At 42.3% G+C, this 11,837-nt stretch overlaps 1 long non-coding RNA gene across 1 annotated transcript; it reads left to right on the top strand.

Moving 5' to 3' along the window:
• Nucleotides 1-315: 315 nt before the first annotated feature.
• LOC139595747 (uncharacterized) lies at nucleotides 316-11,457 on the top strand. Its single transcript, XR_011681114.1, has 3 exons — nucleotides 316-3,888; nucleotides 4,880-4,960; nucleotides 7,173-11,457. It is a non-coding gene; the product is annotated as an uncharacterized lncRNA (long non-coding RNA).
• The last annotated feature ends 380 nt before the right edge of the window (nucleotides 11,458-11,837 follow it).

Below are 11,837 nucleotides of genomic sequence, written 5' to 3'. Positions count from 1 at the left end.
AGTTAGGTCAGAGCCCAAGGATGAGTGAGCTTTGTCAGCTGGGGACAGGAAATTTAATTTTAGCATCTCAAGTGATTTGAAGTTGACTGTGATGTTTCTCTCCATCACATCTGGGCTCCCCCAATCCGAAAAACTGCTTAATTTCATGCATCTCATTAAACATGTGAGTAATTTCATAGATTTCATTAGTACTACCTAGAACTTTACCATAAACATTGATGATCATGTACAGGTTTGTCAAGGATTGTTTTTGTCATTCTCCAACCAATGCTTGGAGCCGGAATGAAACAAATATTGAAAAGAATATAAGAAATTGTTACTTAGATTTTTTTATTATACCAAATTCCAAAATATTTGTACCTATTGTGATATTTCTTCAATACTGTGAGAGCATGAGCAGTGAAAGGATAAAATATGAATTTAAAAATATTTTTTTTATAGTGTAAAAGAAGCAACAGGAACATTGCACATGAGTATCACCATTCATGACCCCAAGAGATTGGCATTTCAGCACCACCAGGATTATTTATCCTATGAGGAATATTAGATTTGATAGAAGGATTAGATATTATTAGGAAGGAATTGTTCCCTGTGAGGGCGAGCAGGACCTGGCAGAGGGTGCCCCTGGATCCCTGGAAATTTCCAAGGCCGGGTTGGGCATTGGGGCTTGGAGTAACTTGGGATAGGGGAAGGTGGGAGGGAGCTTTAAAATCCCCTCATCCAAGTCCATCCTATGACATAACATGATCTGAACCTGTTTTATTTAAATATAACCAATGTGAGATGGGAAGTGTGAAGTGGTAAAGCACCATTTTAGGAGCGGGAGATGGATATTAAGTTAAAGTGCCTTGTACTCAAAATCAATTTGAATTTACTTCAAACTTTGCATAACCTTCTCCTCAGAGTTATACAAATGTCTTGATAGACTCATTAAAATCTGGAAAATGGGAGAGAAAAATCTCAAGATATGAGACTCCCGAACGAGCGGAAATAAAAATCTCTAACTGGAGTGTGAAATGAGAGTGGATCACTGAGAATTTTAACTTTCAATTTCTTTCACTTTGTGGCTTTATCACACACTGTTACTCCACCACGTTTATGGAGCAGAAATGTACACGTTACAACCTATTTATTCCAATTTATTTTTGCAGGGTCTTCTCTTTGGGTGTGTTCTCATTCTACTTGTGCAGCTCAAGGTGAAGCTCCCAATGGTGTCTTTGGGAGAAGAGAAGAACCAGTGCTGGTGAATCTATGAGAAATAATGATTTTTGATGTCTCTTTCATTAACTTGGTGGCCAAGAGAGGAGAGATTCTGATTAGGGATCCTTTACAAGCTCCAAGTTCCTCTCCTCCTCCTAGAAACAGATTTCAAATATAATTTACTGCATCAGGGGATGTGCATGATTTTGTTTTCCAGAATGTCCTGACTTGTTACTGAGCACCATATCTTGTGTTTCTTGTTCCTGTCTCACTCCAAACAGCACAACTGGCAGCATTTTATTTAGTCTCACAAACCAAAATTGCTTTTTCATATCTGCTGTTTCACTGTGCTTTAAACGTGGCTCTTGTCCTTAAGGATACCTTGAAATGTGACTTTTATTTCTGATGAAAGGTTTGTTTTTTTTGCTTGAGACTCCCATTTACACCCCAAATTGATGGAGAAAATTGAGATTTTCTTTATCATGATGGTACAGTATGAAACAAATTGCTTCAGATTATGATTCCCTCCAGTTTAAATTGTTCTATTGTTTAGACTGGAGCTGGCTGACAGTTTCTTCATTTATCTTTCTTGGCCAACGCAGCCCTGGACATATTTGAGGCATTAGGCTGGGGCTGGTTTGTCAACCTTGACCTTGTGCCACATTAGCTCCTTGCAAAGCTGACACTCTTCATTTCTCAGCCCCACAGTTTGCTCCAAGCTCTCTGAGCCAGGATTAGCCACAGCTGCTTGTGAAATTTGTATGGGCAGGTATCAAAAGCCATCATACAGGGTTTTCTTTTTCACAATCCCTGTTTGCACCAGCTTGTATTCTAGATCAGAAACAAAAATCTCACCATTCACACCTCATAACAAAATTTAATTGCTATTTGTCTTAACTCTGATTTATTTTATAGACTTGGTCTGGCTTAAAACCAACTTTTACACTTGAAATTTGGGCCATCAAAATCAGCAGTGAGCTCTTGCTACTCTGAATAGAAGTTATCTGTGAAGGACATCCTGGTGGCTTCTTCTAAAAATTAGCTTTGGTCAATGTAACCTATAGGCTTCATTTTAGGAAAGGAAGCAGCATTGGAGCTGAAAACTGAGGAATTTAAAGCTGATACAATTGTGTAAGTATTTCCATGAGTGCTTGGAGTTTATTCCATGTTCACTTTAAACTGGATAAAAGCAACCCCTGTTCCAAAGCCTCCTGGAGAGGCAGCCAGCATGGTGGCACCTGTTTCCTTTTACCAGGAAGGTGCCTTCACTTCTTCACAACAATTTCTTGCAAACTTTGCACGTTCAAAGGCTGAGCCTCATCCTTGCCCCTCATGGGAATAAATAGCACCAGGAAGTTCTAAGAGCAGTTGTCTCTTCAGAAGAATGATGCTGTGCCTCACTGAACGTTGCCTGTCTGGGTTTCTTGCAGGTAGGAACCTATGGGGGGTAAAAAACAAAGCCACATTATTCAAGAAACAAACAAATAAACCAAATTCACAACGACCCTGCTCACAGGGAATCCCAGACTGGCTCGTTTTCCATTCTAACTCACAAACCTTAAAAAAAAAACATCTCAGCCTGAAAAGGTCTCGGGTAAATTGTGCAAAGCCAAAGCTTTTGGGAATCTGCAAACATGAAAACAAAAATGTTGATTGCATGCAGTGGGAGGAAGCTGATCCCAGCAGGGAGATTCATCCATGGCTGAGCTCTGAGATGGAGAGCAGCTCTGGGGGAGAGGGAGGTCGGTGGCAGCCCCAGCTCTCCCTGAGCCCACAGCAGCTGCTGGGCTGCCAGATGCTCTGGTTTGAACGGGTGAATCACAGCTGCAGCCCTGAAAATGCAGCACTTCACCCTCCAATCTCTGCTGTTCCCTCCTGATGGCTCATTGTCACTCTGCAGATCATTTTCAGGCCTCTATATTACTTTTTTTTTTTTTTTCTGGTTCTTTTTGTTTTGTCCTGTGTTGATGGAGGTCTTTGTGCACCATAGAATTCTGTGTGGTTATTCAAGTAAAGCTTAAAACTGTTGAAGTCAGAGATATTTTAATATGTTTGAACATTACAGAATTTAGCCCTAAATCAATCAAGTTGAAAACTGTAAAAAACTTAAATCAGCCATGTAGGAGGCCCTGGAGGGCTTTTTCTCTCCCCAGGATAAATGTTGTGTTTCACATGGTGACAGACACCCAAAATGCAAATAAGGCTCCCCGTCTCAATTTAGGTTTTTTTGTTCCACAGATTGTTTACCTTTATGGTTCTTCATCTCTAAATGGATAAAGAACAAAAAATATCTGCCCTTGGTGAGACCCAAATAATAGAGGAAGGGTAGTGAGCTGATAGGGGAGATCTGATGGGAATCAGGGAACAGTTGGCAGCTTGCAGGAGCCTAAAATCAGAGGGACTGTCAGGGGCACAATGTCCACAAGCGGAGTTTCTCATGACTGTGCCCGTGTTGTGAGGATAAAATGTTGATTTTATCATGTCTGAGCTATCTTCATAATCTCCTTCCCTGACTGCTGAGCTTTCTGAACAAATCTGCAGCAAAGACACAAAAAGGTTCTATTTTCTAACTTGTTTTGGAAAGATCCATCTCACCCAGCACTGCAGGCTTTGGAGAAGCCACATCCACCAAGTTTTGTCTTCAGTGGAGCCTGGACATCATCCCTCATGCTGGAGCCAGAGGAAGCTGTGAGTATCTGATAGAACCATGGGAAGTTAAAGGGCTGGAATGGAATTTAAAGATTATTTAGTCTCAACACTAATGGGCAGGGACCACAGTCACTTGTTTGCATGTGAGAAGTGAGAATGATAATTCCTCTCAAGAGCACTTCCCATCTTCTTTTTCTTAACTCAAAACTATATAATATATTCATTTTTATTGCCTTTTTATGTCAAGTAAGACACAGATGAAGCTATATGACATTTCACTTATTTCTCATCCTACAGCAGCAATAATTTATGTCAAGAGCTGCAAATTGCCAGACCACAGGAAGTAGCATGAAATAAATATTTCCTGAAATGCTTTAATATGAGAGCTAATACTTGTAATGTGTGTGTGTCTTGTAGCTTGGTTTGGTCTAAACTGAGAGTTAATTGGATTGTCATACTTACATGGGGAAATATTCAAACATGTCTAAACTTCATAAAACCTCCTGGAAAGAGGGACAGGCAGTGTCAGAGCAAAATCAAACCCAAACTTTTCAGGCTCTTTGCACAGCAAGCTCAATAAACACTTTTGTGATCTGCCCGAAACCTGGACAATATAAATGCCATTATTCTCTTTGTCAATGCTCAGGCAAGTTCTGGTACAAGTGGAAAACATAAAAAAATATGAAGTTTGCTTAATAAAACACATTAAAATAGGTGCCATGAAACTGAATTATTTCAACTGGAATGTATACACTGGGGAAAAGCAAGATCTTGAATATTCACATTACAGCTCATTGAAAAGGCAATGGGCTATGCAACAAGATTGACAACAAAGGGAAAAATGATGAGGAAAATTGCCTTACTTATCTGCTAGAGTGCTCTTGACTGCCAACTGTAATTTTATGGTTCATTATATAAAAAAATACCATTAATGTTAGTACTTGTGTATCATAATCATGAGAAGAAGGGAAAAAGTTCATTGAAATGTGCTCCATTTTTAATCAAGACACTATAATTGTGTGTTTTTCAGGCATCATCAATTTCCATCAATTTTACTGCTGCACAAATAATGTGCTGCTATAGTTCTTCCACAGGTCAATTCCTGCATGAGGTACGTTGACTGCAGGGATGTAAACTGTAAATAAACAGTGGCATAATTTATCTTCTCTGATATTACTTGATACAGCACCAGCTCTACGTTGATAAGGGAGCAAATGGAAGGGCTGGGTTTGAATTGTGTGGTGCATCACAGAGCCTCGGAATTGTTATATAAATGTTGTTATATAAAATGTCAGGCAGCAGCCAATATTAGCATCACAGAGCCACTGTCACACAGCAAATGTGTCTGTCAATTTAGCTGGGTGTTTTTGGGAGCTCTGAAATCACAGATGGGGTAAAATTGTCTGAAGCTACGGCAGGGATGCACTGGGACGTGTCTGTCACCAGCCCTGTGGGTTGGGCAGCTCTAAACAGCTCTGGCCATGGGAGGATTTGGGTTCCTCACACCCAAGGGGAAGTGAAGGTGGCACTGATCCATCACTTTTTGGAAAGGGAGCCCAGGGGAGCTCAGTGCCCTCCTTGAGTGCACAGAAAGGTTTGTGCTGAGCACATTTCCTGAATTAACCTTGGTGCTATTCCATAGGATTCCAGAACAAATCTACAGCAGAGTCTCAGCCCCAGAGCAGAGGAGAGGCCTTTCCCAAGGACTTTCTTCTTGATAAAATGGTGATTCCTACATGATGTTTTCCTAGATGGAGGATGCTCAGACTTTCTTTATCCCATTCCAGTCTACGGTTGAGACTGACCTTTGGTAAAAGCTGCTCTTTTCTCTTGGGAATGTGCTGAGTTTTGAGGCCTGGCTAAGTTACATTATGTTTACAAAATTGAAGTTTAAACCAAGTCACAGCTGGCCAGCCAAGTGCAAAAGGCTCATGTTAGGTGTGCTATCAATATTTTCAACAGCATTTTGTCTACTTGTGCAGAATATTGATAAAAACTGAGGACCTTCATGGGCATCTTTTGTGGTATCTGATCCTTAATCCCACTGAGCACATCCCCTTCCTAAAGAATTCATCATGGACTCACAGAATGGGTTGGATTGGAAGGCACCTTGAAGATCATCTCACACCAAGCCCCTGCCTTGGGCACAGACGCCTTCCTCTAGCCCAGGGCCAGAACCACCAGCAGCATTTGCCTTCCTGCCCACTCTTTTGATCCCAGTCCGAGGCTGGGATTCTAATCCCAGCTAGAATTGGGATTTTAATCCCAGTCTGAGGTTTCTTGCAGAGGAATCTCCACCTAGATGCCCGAGAATGGAGCAGGTTTTTGCAGCCCTGGCACACAGCACAGCCAGGAATAAACACATTTTCTCTCCCCTGTCCCTCTTTTGGAAGCTCCCTGTGCTTACATAAAGGAGGAAAAGCTCAGTAGACTGGACAGGGCTGGTGCTGAGTAGCTCATGTTAGGGCAAACAGCTCATAAAAGTGGCATGGTTTGGATGATTTACCCATGTAGTATTTCAGCTGTATTAGTGTCTGACACAATTGGATTTGTGGAGCTTTAATTATAAATTACTTGATATAATAAGGTCAGCTGTCAAAAGCCCATTCCAGTGTCTGAGGCACTCAAAGTTTTGTTCGAGGGAGGGGATAAAAGAGCAGTTTATTTTATTCCTCAAGAGTCTGGGCAAGTGGAGGATGGTGAGACTGAAGCTTGGGGGCTTTCCTGAGGCTGACAAGCCCTCCAGAAATCCCAGCACTTTGCCAAGGCAGCACCATCCAGGGCCCTGGGAACAAATGCTGCCAGCTGAAGCTCTCCTGAGCTGAGCAGTAGGCCTGAAATAGCCGAAATAATACAGATATTTCTGCCTATTTCCAGCTGAATGTCACCACACCTCTCACTTGGCAGCGGGATGCTCTGCAGAGGATGCTGAGCAGCCGAGTGGGGAGGGCTGGAGCAGCCTCTGCTTCCTCTGCCCCCAGCAGAAGGGAATGTCTGGGATAACACTTTGCAAATCTGCCTGGAAAAACATGGCATTATTCATAGTGTATGATTAGTCTTGCACGCTTTCCTTGTTATAAATATGTAACACATGCTCCAGTGCAGAATGTGATAATGTATTCCAACATGATCTTTATTGCTGATATTTAAAAACCTGTTCCTGAATATGCACAGTTTAAATTTCACATGAGTGTACATCTCCCATTTTTCCTGGTTTGAAGCATAAAGTCTCTCAGGCAAAATGTAGGTTTTATGTCAATCCATTTTTACCCCTTTCCTCAGCTCGTTTGTCTACAGTTAAATATTTTCTTCATCTTCCACAGGAAAATATGAATTCTTCTAGAGCACCAAGTGCTGCAGTGTGTGTGCATCTGTGTTTGTTGGGAAGTCAAAATACAAACAGTGGAGAGGATATCCTCATTTGTTTTCCACTCCAGTTTTTAAGTGATATGTTAGGAAGCAATCATAATAAAGAGGAGCCAAAGGAGCCAAAGAAATTATTTCTCAGTGAGACAGCAGCCTGTTGTTATCTCTAATCTAAGAGGCACTGGATGGAGGTCATCTTCTGATCAATGAAGTGAATTTCACTTTATGGTGCTGCAAACAGACAGAGAATGGTACAATCAAGTGCTTTCGAAGAGAAAACAGAAGCAGCCAGAGAGCGAGGGGAGAACCATAACAAAAATAAAGAGATTTATTGCTATACAGAGCCTGCTTCACAAGGGCCCTCCAGTGCAGGAAGAGGATGTTGCCTTCCTCCAGCACCCTGGATATTCAGAGTATTGCCAAGACCTGAGATCTCTTTACCTGCCCAGGACAGCACAGAGTTAACAGTGATCTAAATCCAAAGATTATCCCTCCAAAGGAAAAGCAATTTAGGTTCCAAGCTGAGCACTTCAGCGTGGGGTGTGATGTAGCTTTCAGGAATTCTGAACAAGGAATGCTGGAAGCTTTTGTTCCACACACTTCAGGGCCTGGCTCTCTGCTTTGCCCATATTTTGCTTTTCAAGAGGAATTTGACTCAATCAGGTCTTACAGCACTGTCTGATATGATTTTGGGTCTCTAAATCGTACAGATTTCAAGGCCTGATCAAAATGTTTGCTGCTGAAGTTTTATACTTTGGAATATTAAGCATGGACATGTCATGGTAATTGAGCGAGAATTGGATGTGTGATGCAGCCTGTGCCACAGGAAAGCTTTAAAACAGCCTCTGCTGCTTATATTTTTCTCCAGACCTTGCAAAATCAATAGAAAGGTAACGAGGGCCCTTGCTGTCAGCATGGATTAATCTGGAATTCCCTGCCATCTTCAGATCCTTGTGCATCAAAACACGAGTGCATATCAAAAGTTTGAACAGTGGCTCAAAGTGCTCAGGAGTTCAAATAAAATGACAAGAGCCAGCGAACTAAAACGCCTCCAATTTCTATGGTTTGCAAACTTCAAAAAGTGTGATTGTGCTGGGAGGCTTTGATCTCAATATTACTTTTTTATTGCCTTTGAAGTCCAAAGCAAAGGGCCATTGCAGCAGGATCTGGAGGTGCCCAGTGTTAATTCCCTATAGCCACATTTAAGGTACAGCATATTAGCTATTGACCACTGGATGCTGAAGAATGTAACCATCATAGAGAGGATTTTCTTCTTGAGGGAGGTTTCACGCTCAGCAGTGTTGGTGCAGTTTGAGTTTTCCCAACACAAAGGTCTCTGACACCCAGGACCTCAGGAAGGCGTTTTCTGGAATATCCCACATTTTTAATAATCAGCTGTTACAGCTCAGCAGGAGCTGGAATTCTGTCAAAATTACCCACCAAACAGCAGCATGTGTTGTTTTTGGAGCTGGTGAGGGAAACCTCCAAGGGGGAGGTTGGTGAGGGGCTGGAATCTGCTTGCTCCTGAGATGGGAACTCAACTCAGTAAATTGGCACCAGGGTCTGCCTTCGAACAGCAGAACTGGAAAGGAAAAATGGAGAGGGCTGCATTTATATGGCTTGTAAAATATTCATTTATGTGCTGTGCTTGAGGAGAATCGATCTCTGGAGAGCAGGAGGCTTCTTCATCTCAGTCACATTGCATTAGAGGGAAGGGCTGAGTGGGGTGAGATGTCGTGGGGACAGTGGTGGGGCCAAACAGGGCAGCAGGGGCTGGCCCTGGGCTCTGGATGGGGCACAGGGACATCAGGGCAACAGGAGAGGGACGTGAGCTCATCCCTGGGCCTCTGGGTATTGATTCCACTCAGTGGCAAACTGAAATGTTTTTGTAGTTTGGTCTTTGGTCACTCATCGTTTTCTGCCAAATTATAGCAAGGTTAAAGAGGCAGGCAATGGCTTATTTTTTATGTTTTATGTACAGGTATGTGCTGGGATTCCTGGGGTGGCCTGTGCAGGGCCAGGAGTTGGATTTTGATGCTCCTTGTGGGTCCTTTCCAATTCAGGGAATTTAATAAATGTATGATTGTGAAAATGAGTCTGTTCCCAGATGGGGCACAGCAGGATTTGTTTTGCCCCTCCACAGTTCCCTGTTGCTCCCAGACACTGGAGGTGCTGCAATACTCCATGTGAGGGGATCTATGCAGCTGGATTGACTTCCCTATTGTGGCCTCTGGAAATCACTTCTTGAGGATTTTCCTCATGACTTGAGGAAATTTCCAGCCATTGGACTCTCTAAACCTGCCAGAGCCCAGGCAGGGCTGCACAGAGTGTGAGATGTGGTGTGGGCAGGCACCGCTGGGTTTGCCAGTGACCAGTGCCACCAATCCAGTGGTTTTTCCACTCAAAATACCACTTCAAGGTTTTCAGCAAGGCATTCTGTTGTAAACAGGACTCTTCCACAATTTTTCTGATGTTAAGGACTCGTAAAGATTTTTAACAACAGACTTTTACATAGTTAGACTGAGAAATAGCTCCTCTAATGTTTTCAGCTACTCCTGACAATAATGTCTTTACCTCAGGAGCAAAGTATTCATGCTGATGTCAATAAAGGCAGTGGTTTTGACAGCAGTTTTATACATCAGCATAGATCTGGAGTGCTGAATATTACCTGTGTTATCAATTGGCTAACACTTTCCACGAGAGAGATGTCTCTTTAGAAAGCTGTTCCTTTTATGAGTGTCATCAACTCCTGTCAGCCTGACACTGCTGGGTTTGACTGGGTTTGAAGTTTTTGTTGTTGTTTAAATTTGTGATAACATAAGTGAGAGCTTTTTGAGGAATGGATGTTGAAAAATGTTTTCTGTTCACACATAAACGGCTTCATTCAGCTGCTTTTTTGTGAAAGCTCTGAGATCTGTGGGGGAAAATACTTAAGTAATGGAGTGATTTGCTGTGCTTTGGGTGCTAAAACAGCACAGGTGTAGCTCACACAGAGGCAGTGACTTATTGCAGCTCTGAATGCCTCTCAGTTGAAAAGCTCTGGGGTTTAAGGCTTCATGCAGAATCTCTTTTGGATCTCGGATAACCCGAGGGCAGACAGGCTCTGAGGGCACAGGGAAGGTACCAGTGCATAATCCCATCCCAACAAGGAATACTCTACTGGTAGGTATCAGGAATATTTATTTTTTCCATGTAAAGAAAAAACAAAACCAAACTGACTTTTATATTCCTAACAGTGCAAATTGGTGTGGATTCACAATTTATGGGTGCAGGAAGAGCACAGGCTTGCTGACAAACTTCAGTGTTTTGCTGTTGTGTCTGTGGCCGCTGGTCCAGGCCACGCTCCTGAGGAAAACCAATGAGGCATCAGCCATGATTCCCACAGGTGACACTGAATCTTCCCAAAATGATCACTGCCAGCTTGTAAGGACCTGGTATCAATATGGAATCCCAGAATGCCAGGAGGGATTGTTGGAAAGGACCTTAAATCCCACCCAGTGCCACCCCTGCCATGGCAGGGACACCTCCCACTGTCCCGGGTGCTCCAGCCCCAGTGTCCAGCCTGGCCCTGGGCACTGCCAGGGATCCAGGGGCACCCTGTGCTAGCTGCACACCTCCCCACCCTCCCAGGGAATAATTTCTTCCCAATATTTGATAATTTCTACATTGTTCCAATTTAATTTCTATATTGTACCAATTCTGTGTTGTACCAATACACTGAATTTGAACGTGGATGGAGAGCAGGGAGCAGCTGCTTTCGTTATGGGAGGCCTCTTTCTGAATATTTACATCTGAGATATAAATCACCCCTAACACATCACTCAGTGTAATAGGTCCCTGTAATTAAATGAGAGCTGTATTGAATAAATTGCACACTGTTAATTATACGTGTAAGAGTCTCTGGCAATTCCTTTGACTTTATTGCAGATAAAACAATGACCTTGTCTATTTTCATAGTGCTTGATAATTTAAGAAGATTGAAGAAGTGTTAATTGTGAGTTGGCCAAGAAGTCTTTAAAATGCTTTAATAGCTTTAATAGTATTAACTCAATATTGAGATAAGATTGTTCCTTGTGCTTTCTGTGTACTCACAGTGCCAGACGTTGCTCTCTCACCTCTGGAACTCAGAGCAGTGGAGCTTGGGGTGGGCAACAAAATCCAGGAAAATGTTGATTTGAAGTCTATAATAGCCACAAAATCGATTTTTCTTGATGGAGTGGAGAGTCAGGAATTATCTGCATCCAATCAGCAAGGATTTTATGCAAATGAATGCAGAATTAGAATAGCAGAGTGCAACTTGATGACATTGGTCTTATTTTTTGCATATTAGTCAATAGTTGCTAAGTTTACAATTTTCCTTTTCCTTTGGCATCTTTATTTATAATTAAGTCATTTATACATGCACAAAAGTACAAACTCACCCATTGGGCACTGAAATGAAATCCCAGCAAGGTTTTATTTTTATTTACTGCTTCCTCCAATAAATGCACATCTTTCAAATCTCTGCAGAGCTGCATCGATTCCTGAAGTATCATCTCCCACTTTATTGAGTACAAGTGGTGACTGATTGTCCCCTGACACTTCAGCAAGAGCTTCAACGTACAAGAAACAAGTTTTAAATA

Source organism: Agelaius tricolor, unplaced genomic scaffold (genome assembly GCF_023055355.1).
Source record: "Agelaius tricolor isolate 1412-34295 unplaced genomic scaffold, bAgeTri1.0.p SCAF_14, whole genome shotgun sequence".
In the NCBI taxonomy this organism is placed as follows: Eukaryota; Metazoa; Chordata; class Aves; order Passeriformes; family Icteridae; genus Agelaius; species Agelaius tricolor.
The sequence above is the reverse complement of the archived record's forward strand: the minus strand, read 5'-3'. Positions and strand labels throughout refer to the sequence as shown.